General features: G+C 37.0%; 1 pseudogene; it reads left to right on the forward strand.

Annotated features, from left to right (window-relative positions):
• Positions 1-12,854, forward strand: part of LOC137220964 (uncharacterized) — a 56,242-nt pseudogene that overhangs the window by 25,092 nt on the left and 18,296 nt on the right.

Below are 12,854 nucleotides of genomic sequence, written 5' to 3' on the forward strand. Positions count from 1 at the left end.
ACAGCACAATAAATCAAAATAAAAATTCTCTAGAAGGAATCAATAGCAGAATAACTGAGGCAGAAAAGCAGATAAGTGATCTGGAAGATAAACTGGTGGAAATAACTACTGCAGAGCAGAATAAAGAAAAAACAATGAAAAGAATTGAGGACAGTGTTAGAGACATCTGGGACAACATTAAACGACCCAATATTCGAATTATACGGGCCCCAGAAAAAGAAGAGAAAAAGAAAGGGACTGAGAAAATATTTGAAGAGATTATAGTTGAAAACTTCACTAATATGGGAAAGGAAATAGTTAATCAAGTCCAGGAAGCACAGAGAATCCCAAACAGGATAAATCCAAGTTGAAACACACCAAGACACATATTAATGAAACTATCAAAAATAAAATACAAGGAAAAAATATTAAAAGCAGCAAGGGAAAGCAAAAATAACATACAAGGGAATCCCGACACGGTTAACAGCTGATCTTTCAGTAGAAACTCTGCAAGCCAGAAAGGAGTGGCAAGACATATTTAAAGTGATGAAAGGGAAAAACCTACAACCAACATTACTCTATCCAGCAAGGATCCCATTCAGAGTTGACAGAGAAATTAAAACCTTTACAGATAAGCAATAGTTAAGAGAATTCAGCACCATCAAACCAGCTCCACAACAAATGCTAAAGAAACTTCTCTAGGCAGGAAACACAAGAGAAGGAAAAGATGTACAATAACAAACCCAAAACAATTAAGAAAACGGGAAAAGGAACATACATATAGATAACTACCTTAAACGTAAATGGATTAAATGCTCCAACCAAAAGACATAGACTGGCTGAATGGATACAAATGGATACAAAAACAAGACCCTTATATATGCTGTCTACAAGAGACCCACTTCAGACCTACGGACACATACAGACTGAAAGTAAGGGTAAGGAAAAATATATTCCATGCATATGGAAATCAACAGAAAGCTGGAGTAGCAATTCTTATATCAAACAAAATAGTCTTTAAAATTAACACTATTACAAAAGACAAAGAAGGACACTACATAATGATAAAGGGATCAATCCAAGAAGAAGATATAACAATTGTAAATATTTATGCACCCAACATAGGAGTACCTCAATACATACGGCAAATGCTAACAGCCATGAAAGGGGAAATCCACAGTAACACAATCGTAGCAGGGGACTTTAACACACCACTTTCCCCAATGGACAGATCATCCAAAATGAAAATAAATAAGAAAACACAAGCTTTAAATGACACATTAAACAAGATGGACTTCACTGATATTTATAGGACATTCCGTCCAAAAACAACAGAATACACTTTCAAGTGCTCAAGGAACATTCTCCAGGATAGATCACGTCTTGAGTCACAAATCAAGCCTTGGTAAATTTAAGAAAATTGAAATCATATAAAGATCTTTTCTGACCACAATGCTTTGAGACTAGATATCAATTACAGGAAAAAGTCTGTAAAAAATACAAACACAGGGAGGCTAAACAATACACTAGTTAATAACCAAGAGATCACTGAATAAATCAAAGAGGAAATCAAAAAATACCTAGAAACAAATGACAATGAAAACACGATGACCCAAAACCTATGGGATGCAGCAAAAGCAGTTTCAAGAGGGAAGTTTATGGCAATACAATCCTACCTCAAGAAACAAGAAACATCTCAAACAACATAAACTTACACCTAAAGTAATAAGACAAAGAAGAACAAAAAAACCCCAAAGTTATCCAGAGGAATGAAATCATAAAGATCAGATCAGAAATAAATGAAAAAGAAATGAAGGAAACAATAGCAAAGATCAATAAAACTAAAAGCTGGTTCTTTGGGATTATAAACAAAATTGATAAACGATTAGCCAGACTCATCAAGAAAATCAGGGATTAGACTCAAATCAACAGAATTCAAAATGAAAAAGGAGAAGTAACAACTGACACTGCAGAAATACAATGATTCATGAGACGTTACGACAAACAATTGTATGACAGTTGGACGTAAAATGGAAAACCTGGAAGAAATGGACAAATTCTTAGAAAAGCAAAACCTTATGAGACTGTACCAAGAAGAAATTGAAAATATAAACAGACCAATCACAAACACTGAAATTGAAACTGTGATTAAAAATCTTCCAAGAAACAAAAGCCCAAGACCAGATGGCATCACAGGCAAATTCTATCAAACATTTAGAGAAGAGCTAACACCTATCCTTCTCAAATTCTTCCAAAACATAGCAGAGGGAGGGATACTCCCAAACTCATTCTACGAGGCCACCATCACCCTGAAACCAAAACCAGACAAAGATGTCACAAAAAAAGAAAACTACAGGCCAATATCACTGATGAACATAGATGCCAAAATCCTCAACAAAATACTAGCAAATAGAATCCAACAGCACATTAAAAGGATCATACACCATGATCAAGTGGGGTTTATCCTAGGAATGCAAGGATTCTTCAATACATGCAAATCAATCAATGTGATAAATCATATTACCAAATTGAAAGAGTAAACCATAGGATCATCTCAATAGATGTAGAAAAAGTTTCGACAAAATTCTACACCCATTTATGATAAAAACCCTCCAGAACATAGGCATAGAGGGAACTTTCCTCAACATAATAAAGGCCATATATGACAAACCCACAGCCAACATCGTCCTCAATGAAAACTACTAGAACTAATCAATGAATTTGGTAAAGTAGTAGGATACGAAATTAATGCACAGAAATCTCTTGCATTCCTATACACTAATGATGAAAAATCTGAAAGAGAAATTAAGGAAACACTCCCATTTACCATTGCAACAAAAAGAATAGAATTCCTAGGAATAAACCTACCTAAGGAGAAAAAAGACCTGTATGCAAAAAACTATGAGATACTGATGAAAGAAATTAAAGATGATGCAAATAGATGGAGAGATATACCATGTTCTTGGATTGGAAGAATCAACGTTGTGAAAATGACTATACTACCCAAAGCAATCTGCAGATTCAATGCAATCCCTATCAAACTACCAATGGCATTTTTCACAGAACTACAACAAAAACTTTCACAATCTGTATGGAAACACAAACGACCGCAAATAGCCAAAGAAATCTTGAGTAAGAAAAATGGAGCCAGAGGAATCAGGCTCCCGGACTTCAGACTATACTACAAAGCTACAGTAATCAAGACAGTATTGTAATGGCACAAAAACAGCAATATAGATCAATGGAACAGGATAAAAAGCCCAGAGATAAACCCACGCACATATGGTCACCTTATTTTTGATAAAAGAGGCAAGAATATACAGTGGAGAAAAGACAGCCTCTTCAATAATTGGTACTGGGAAAACTGGACAGCTACATGTAAAAGAATGAAATTAGAACCCTCCCTAACACCATACACAAAAATAAACTCAAAATGAATTAAAGACCTAAATGTAAAGCCAGACACTACAAAACTCTTAGAGGAAAACATAGGCAGAACACTGTGACATAAATCACAGCAAGATCCTTTTTGACCCACCTCCTAGAGAAATGGAAATAAAAACAAAAATAAACAAATGGGACCTAATGAAACTTCAAAGCTTTTGCACAGCAAAGGAAACCATAAACAAGACCAAAAGACAACCGTCAGAATGGGAGAAAATATTTGCAAATGAAGCCACTGACAAAGGATTAACCTCCAAAATTTACAAGCAGCTCATGCAACTTAATATCAAAAAAACAAACAACCCAATCCAAAAATGGGCAGAAGACTTAAATAGACATTTCTCCCAAGAAGATATACCGATTGCCAACAAACACATGAAAGGATGCTCAACATCACTAATCATTAGAGAAATGAAAATCAAAACTACGAGTTATCACCTCACACCAGTCAGAATGGCCATCATCAATAAATCTACAAACAATAAATGCTGAAGAGGGTGTGGAGAAAAGGGAACCCTCTTGCACTGTTGGTGGGAATGTAAATTGATACAGCCACTATGGAGAACAGTATGGAAGCTCCTTAAAAAACTAAAAATAGAACTACCATACGACTCAGCAATCCCACTACTGAGCATATAACGTGAGAAAACCATAATTCAAAGAGTTATGTACCACACTGTTTATTGCAGTACTGTTTACAATAGCAAGGACATGGAAGCAACCTAAGTGTCCATCGACAGAGGAATGGATAAAGAAGATGTGGCACATATATACAATGGAATATTACTCAGCCATAAAAAGGAATGAAATTGAGTTATTTGTAGTGAGGTGGATGGACCTAGAGTCTGTCATACAGAGTGAAGTAAGTCAGAAAGAGAAAAACAAATACCATATGCTAACACATATATATGGAATCTAAAAAAAAAAAAAAAATAGGAAGAACCTAGGGGCAGGACAGGAATAAAGATGCAGACGTAGAGAAAGGACCTGAGAACATGGGGAAGGGGAAGCTGGAAGAAAGTGAGAGAGTGGCATGGACTTACAAATAATATCAAATGTAAAATAGATAGCTAGTGGGAAGCAGCCACATAGCAGAGGGAGACCAGCTAGGTGCTTTGTGATCACCTAGAGGGGTGGGATAGGGAGGGTGGGAGGGAGACACAAGAGGGAGGAGATATGGAGATACATGTATATGCATAGCTGATTCACTTTGTTATAAAGCTGAAACTAACACACCATTGTAAAGCAATTATACTCCAATAAAGATGTTAAAAAAAAAATAAGCTAAGCTGACAGAACAGCACTTGCCTGTTACTGTTAACCTTTACATATTAAAATCAACTAGTATTATTAACCCAGCCCTTGCATGATGTGTCAAGATTTAAGATATGAACATGTCCTTAGACCAGTTTATCTTGTAAAATCAATTCTATTTGTAATGCAAATCCTCTGGCCATATTTGTGTGTTTGTTGGCTTGTTTGCTTTAAACCTATGATTCATTTTCTAATGACAACCTAAGAATGTGCTTTAGCTTAGGTTTATAGTGAATTAATAGATTAAATTCACATAGTGCCATGGTGTCTGGAATTAGGAAACGATTTGCCTTTGCTCTTTTTGAAAGGGAGGAAGTAGTTTTGTTTTCACATGCAAGTGCCATGTTTTCTCACATACAACAAGCTGAAACTGATGTTTAACCTGGAGAGGCTTCTGTGAATTTATATGAATTTTCATTGGGATTTAAGAAAGATTGTATTTCCTGATTTAATCATACATATGATTGAGATGGGAAGGGCAATATTTTAATATTACTCTGAACCAGAATCTAACACAAAATTGCGAAGAATGAAGGAAGGAAGGCACGCTACGTGATTCACACTTATTATAATACTGTGTGGATTTAAAGTTACTGATTTTGAAGTACGTAACAGAAAGATGCACACTACCTAGGCCCTTAGTTTTTAGTCTGACACCAATGATGCAGTAATAATCATAGTCACTATCATTTGTTGAGCTCTAGCCAGGGGCTGGGCATTGTGGTAGGTACAATTCATCATTATGTCATCTGGTCCTCATCACACTCCAAGAAGTGGGTATGATTGTCACACACATTTTATAGATGAGGCACCTGAAGCTTAACAAGTGTTACGGAACTTGACGAAGGTGGCAAAACTAGAACTATAAAGCAAGAAGCCTGCCACATCTGACTCCAGAGTTCATGTCCATTACATGCCTGTCCATTCATTTTACTTTTTTCATTCTTCATTTTGTTTTTCTGTCATAAAGTACTTCTAAGAAGAAAATCATCCTCTGTTTTAAGCCCTAAGCATCCAGAGATGACATAATCAGTGAGCACAAGATCCATTCAGATCTATTTAAAACACACACACACACAGCATTTCTTCCTGCACATCCTCACAAATCAGATCAAACACTGTAAGAGAAGAGCCACGCTACAATTATAAGACTCTAGATTTCATTTGTGCATTATTTGCCCAGGTCTCTCAGAATGCTGTGACATCTTAGGAAGTAAAGGAATAGATCATAGGAGGGAACGTAAATTGACCATCATCTAAGATATAGTCTTTTTACTCTTAAGTTTTACTATACTCTTTACATTAAATTATATTTGGTAAAACATCTTTTTATTGTCCTAAAAATGTCACTAATAAAATGAAATGTAAAGTTCAAGGAGATAATTTTTGCAAAAAAATAAAAAATCCCAGGGGCTTCCCTGGTGGCGCAGTGGTTGTGAGTCCGCCTGCCGATGCAGGGGACACGGGTTCGTGCACCTGTCTGGGAGGATCCCACATGCCGCTGAGCGGCTGGGCCCGTGAGCCATGGCCGCTGAGCCTGCGCGTCCGGAGCCTGTGCTCCGCAACGGGAGAGACCACAACAGTGAGAGGCCTGCGTACCGCGCAAAAAAAAAAAAAAAAAAAAATCCCAGTTTGCAATTTCATAAGACTAGCACCTAATTTCAAATCAATCAGTCTTTACGCTAAACTGTAGAGAATAAACATATTACCTAAAAGCCAAATCACTATACTCCACAATTCTTTCTAACTATCTAGCATGTAATTTCTGAAAGGATCCAAATTATTTCTTTTCTGCATCCATGTCATCGCTTTACACACAGTGAAATTGATCATGTTTTGCTTGTTTAGGTGATCCACACTTGACTTAGGTCTACACCATGACAGAATATACTGAAGGGGACACACTGTAGTGCTTCAGGCGCATAAAAGTGAGGAAACCACCACCCTGTTCTAATTTTTTTTAATAAAAAAGAAAGGAAATGCCCAAGTCCCAGCAAAGAGGGAAATAAAGCTCTCCCCCATGCCAGGGCAGCGCTGTGAGGGAGGAGCGCAGGGTAGGTATGGGCTAAGGCTGCGGTTTAGCCCTGAGCAGGGGCTGAGAAAAGATGCAACAAGCACTGGCAATGCTCCCCACCCACATTTCTTTGGATTCTTTACTACGTTGTGCCCCAGCTGCCCTGCACACTTTCACTCCAACAGTCAGTACTTGTAATTTTTGGCAGGGGGTTGCTTCACGCTGCTAGAACCCCTTTGAGAGCTCAAGTAAAGCAGAAACCTCCCAGGAATTTACATCCCTCTGGGGGAAGCCTTTAACAATGACTGGCATATAAATCATCCCATCTGATGAGGAGGGCTCTAAGATGTAAACTTCAAATCTGCCCTTCAAACCTGAGAGCACGTTTCCTGGGTGGGACTTTGCTTGATACCATGCCCTTGCTAGACAAAATTCCCTTTCCAGTCCTATTTCTCCAAACCCCTATCTTTTCTGGGAACACTTACTAATAAATTACTGTAACTTGGATCCTCACCTTAGAGCCTGATTCTGGGAAAGTCTATCTAAAACACAAGGTGCTGAGTCCTTACAAAGTAGGGACTGGAACTGGCTACCCCGCATAAAGCCAGGAGCCTGGAAGAACAGCCCTCTCAGCACAAGAAGCACCATCAGCCTCGTCAAGCCGTAAGGAAGCTCTCTGGATGCACATAACCTACCATGAGAAAGTAAGAGCTTCCAAAACACACACATGAGGAATCCGAATTTACATGATTTATGAAATGCAAGAAGTCTCAAACTAAGAAATTAACATAAACTAGTCTGGAGCAGGTGAGATGCAGATGGAAATGCAAAATTATTCTACAGCAACATTTCTGCCATGAATAAGACAGGCAACTCCCACAGGAATGCGGGTGGGGAGGAGGTGTGTTGGATGATGAGAAAGGCTCACAGTCTAAAATATTACAAACCGTGCTTCCCTGGTGGTGCAGTGGTTAAGAATCCACCTGCCAATGCAGGGTACATGGGTTGGAGCCCTGGTCCAGGAAGATCCCACGTGCCGCAGGGTAACTAAGCCTGTGTGCCACAACTACTGAGCCTGCGTTCTAGAGCCCGTGCTCTGCAACAAGAGAAGCCACCGCAATGAGAAGCCCGCAGCATGGCAACAAAGAGTAGCCCCCGCTCACCGCAACTAGAGAAACCCCACGTGCAGCAACGAAGACCCAATGCAGCCAAAAACAAAATAAAAATTAATTAATTTTTTTAAAAATTATAAACCACATTGGAAAATAGTTTCGCCTTGATAAGGTCTCGCTTCAGCAACTGGAGGATTTCTACAATGTGAAAAAATTAGAAAATCAGCATGTTTGAAATGATTAAAGAAAATAATAAGGAATGGAAACCATGATGAAATCATTACAAAAAATAGACTTGAAGAAGGACATAAAGCATCTATATAAAGGTTATGCTGGGAGATCGAACACATGCGTATAATTTTACTCACTCCTGCCAAATATAGGGAAAAAAATGTTTAATCCATAAAGATGAAAAGAGCAGCAGGGGAGACAACAGTGACAGAATTTTGAAAGCTGGAAAGCAGGACCAGTGTAAATGACTTAGGAGATCCAGGAAAGATGAATACAAAACTGGCAGTCAGAAAAGCTGATAATCAAATCCATTCCATCACAGAATCCTAAGAGATTCTGAAACCAGCAATACTTAGTAACTCTGGAACTATGAGTGAAGGAGAAGTGATTCAATCAAGAAATTGCAAAAAGCTATTTCAGAAACAGTTCGACTTCTATTAAGACTAGATTCCCTCTCCTTTACCTTTCTAGTCCACTCTTTGGAACAATGATCTCTGCCCCAGAAGTTTGGAGGTTTCTTCTCTGACAGGGTAAAGAAAGACTGTGTGGACAAGTATATGCCAGTTAGAGTTGAGGGTCTGTATTCGATGTGTACCAAGAAGACCACAGTAAAGTGACCATGTGAATACTTCAAGCTGAATAGCTTGGCTCCCAAAACACAGTCAGACCTTTACCACCCAGTAGGATAACAGAACAGACTTCTCCTGAGTAGCTAACCCACCCTTGAGGTAAAACCTAGAGAGCCTGATTGCCCTTCAGTGATGTTCAAAGCCTCCCTCACACACTCAGATCTTCCAATAAGCTTTTAAATCCCAGGCTCTTAACCATGAATTGTCAATCAACAGAGACTAAAAGAGCCACACACAAAACAATCATTTTGGAAGAGACCAACACTATAAAGGGAGAAGAAAACTTTAGAAATGAATGAATAAATAAAACCGTCATTACATTAATATCCCCAGAGAGAGAATAATATTTGGGAATCCATGTAAAAGAATAGATGCTATAAAAATAAAATAGACATTTAAATAACAAAAAAGAGAGTTTTTGTCTTTTTTTCTATTTTTTTATTGAAGTACAGTTGATTTACAATATTAGTTTCAGGTATACAACATAGTAATTCAATATTTTTATAGATTATACTTCATTTAAAGTTATTACAAAATAATGGCTATATTTCTCTGTGCTCTATAATACATCCTTGTAGTTTATTTAAGTTATACATGGTAGTGTGTACCTCTTAATCTCTTAGCCCTATCTTGCCCCTCCCCTCTTCCCTCTGCCCACGGGTAACCACTGGTTTATTCTCCATATCTGAGTCTGTTTTTGTTTTGTTATATACACTCATTTATTTTTTTAGATCCCATATATAAGTGATAACATACAGTATTTGTTTTTGTCTGACTTATTTCACTAAGCATAATATCCTCCAGGTCCATTCATGCTGTTGTAAATGGCAGAACATTCGTTCTTTTTTATGACTTAGTAATATTCCTTTGTACATATACACCAAATCTTTTTTATTGAAGTATAGTTGATTTACAATATCATGTTAACTTCAGGTATGCAGCACAGCGATTCAGTTACACATATATTCTTCTTCAGATTCCCTTATAGGTTATTACAAAATATTGAGTATAGTTCCCTGTGCTACACAGTAGGTCCTTGTTGGTTATCTATATAGGAGTGTGTATATCTTAATCCCAAACTCCCAATTTATCCCTCCCCTCCACCTCTCTTTCCCCTTTGATAACCATAAATTTTTTTTCTAGGTCTGTGAGTCTCTTTCTATTTTAGAAATAAGTTCATTTGTATCTATTTTTTTTAGATTCCACATATAAGTGATATCATATGCTATTTGTCTTTCTCTTTCTGACTTACTTCACTTAGTATGATAATCTCTAGTTTCATCCATGTTGCTGTAAATGGCATTATTTCGTTATTTTTTATGGCTGAGTAATATTCCATTGTATATCTACACACCACATTTTCTTTATCCATTTGTCTATTGATGGACACTTAGATTACTTCCATATTTTGGCTATTGTAAATAATGATGAACTATGAACACTGATGTGCATGTACCTTTTCAAATTAGTGTTTTCATTTTCTTCAGATATATACCCAGTAGTGGAATTGCTGGATCATATGGTAGTTCCATTTTTAGTTTTTTGAGGGACCCCCATACTGTTTTCCATAATGGCTGCACCAATTTACATTTCCACCAACAGTGTACACAGGTTCCCTTTTCTCCACATCCTTGCCAACATTTGTTATTTGTAGTCTTTTTGATGATAGCCATTCTGACAGGTATGAAGTGATTATCTCATTGTGGTTTTGACTTGCATTTCTTTTATGATTATCATTGTCGAGCACCTTTTCATGTGCCAAGAAGAGAGCTTTTGGAAATTTTTTTCAATTACAGTGAAAATGAAACATTCAATGATATAGTTGGAAGATAAAGTTAAGGAAATCTTCCAGAAGTAGAATGAAAAGAGAAGAAAACAGAGAAAATATAAGAAAATTAGAAAATCATCCCATACGTCTAAGATCAAGGAATACAAAATACAGAAAGAGAGAAAACATGAAAACTGAAGAAATGAAATCTTTAATGAACTACTGCAAAAAGTACTGCTCCAAAATGAATAAGTTTCCAGATTGAAAGGGGCCCAAGAGTCTCAGCAACATACATCACTGCAACAATTTTGAACACAGGAGACAAACAAAGAAATAAAAAGGTTCTACAAACGTCTAAATATAAAAAAATAGGTCACATATAATGTGAGTAAAGTGACCATATAATCAATCTATCATACTATCAAGGACACTTTAAAATTAGGTAATTTTTATAAATTTCTTTACTGACAAATTGGTTTATTTCATTGACAGTTCATTCAAAAACTAGCTTCAAAAATAAAATTGCTTCTAAGAAAAGTAACGTGTTTATTAAATTGAAAGCAAATTAACTTCTTCATATCAATTTTCTGAAAATAAAATAATAAGCAGAATGATTATTTTTGGTACATATTCATTTACATTAGCCATTTTCTTAGCCATCTCTGTCTCTAATAGTGTGTCATTTGTATTTCTATAAAGAATGTGGGGTTTTTTGTTATGGTCATGTAGTTTTGTTTTCATAAAATTGACCTCATTACTCTATATTTAAGGGTTAATAAATTGGAAAATGGTGACACCTTTTGTTGATTTTTCTCTGTAGGACTTTTTTTTTTTTTTTTTTTTTTTTTGCGGTACACGGGCCTCTCACTGTTGTGGCCTCTCCCGCTGCGGAGCACAGGCTCCAGACGCACAGGCCCAGCGGCCGTGGCCCACAGGCCCAGACGCTCCGTGGCATGCGGGATCCTCCTGGACCGGGGCACGAACCCGCATCCCCTGCATTGGCAGGCGGACCCCCAACCACTTCGCCACCAGGGAAGCCCTGTAGGCCATATTTTTAATTGAAAAACTACTTTCCCTACAGATGCTGAAGTACCTGGTAACTTCAGAGTAATATTAATTTTTCCCTATTGCATCATATGATTATTTCAGACCAAATATTTTCATTCAAAGCACCTTACTTGGCAAATATTTTTACATAATAAAATTCATCATCTAAATTCTCTCCATAACTGACTGAAATTTAAATGCTAGAAAATTGAAATCCTTCTCAATATATCCCATTCTGGTAAAAAAATAAATAAATTATCAAATTAACTAGGAACTCCATCAAAAGAGTCTTCCTATAAATCAAGACAATCCAAATCAAAATTATAGTTTTAAAAAATTAAAACAGCATTTGAGCTCTCATCATTTACTTTGTTCAATAGCTCACTTGGTTTTACAGAATAAAGGCCACTGCCTTGCAATCGACTAAACAATTTCAAACCAAGTTTTTGTGCTTCATTCATTGAATACTTTGATTAAAAATTTCCAACAGGCTTTAAATGAATGCAAGCACAAGTTAAAGGACTTGTTTCCCCAAAAAAAAGCATACTATTGCAGGAAACTCAGGATGATTTATAAATTAATACCTTAAATGCTCAACCTCTTCTGAAATGGAATTGAAGAGCGATAAGAAAAGAGACTGCTGGCATACCAATGTATTTCCTGAGCTATGTTTTCTAACATTCTACATACAAAGGCACAATCAAATATGAGGGTAGAATAAAAATTGTAGGGTCTCAAATAATTTTTCCCATACATTCACTCTCTGAAGCTATTAGAAGATGTATCCAACAAAAAGAGAAACAGACAGAGACAGGGAGAGAGAGAATGAAGAAAGAAGAAGACATCCTGTGGTAGGATGAAAAAATGCCCCTCCTCACAAAAGAATATTCACTTCCTAACCCCTGGAACCTAAAAATATTACCTATTTGGGAAAAAACATTTTTGCAGATGTGATTAACAATCTTGATATGCTTTATCCTGGATTGCCCAGGTGAACCCCAAATACAATCATATGTATCCTTATAAGAGGGAGGGAGATGGTAATTTGACATAGAGGAAAAGGAAATGCAGAGACACATGGAGGAGAAGACCACTGAGCTGGGAGATTTGAAGATTTGAATATTGGACTGATGTGTCCACAAGCCAAGGAACGCTGGCAGCCACCAGAAGCTGGAAAAGTAAGGAACAGATTCTCCCCTGGAGCCTCTACAGAGAACATGGTCCTGTCAACATCTTGACTTCAGTTCAGTGAAACTAACTCAGGGCTCTGGCCTCCAGAACTGTAAGAGAATACATTTCTTTTGTTTTAAGCTACC

This window comes from Pseudorca crassidens, chromosome 3, assembly GCF_039906515.1.
Source record: "Pseudorca crassidens isolate mPseCra1 chromosome 3, mPseCra1.hap1, whole genome shotgun sequence".
NCBI classification, from domain to species: domain Eukaryota; kingdom Metazoa; phylum Chordata; class Mammalia; order Artiodactyla; family Delphinidae; genus Pseudorca; species Pseudorca crassidens.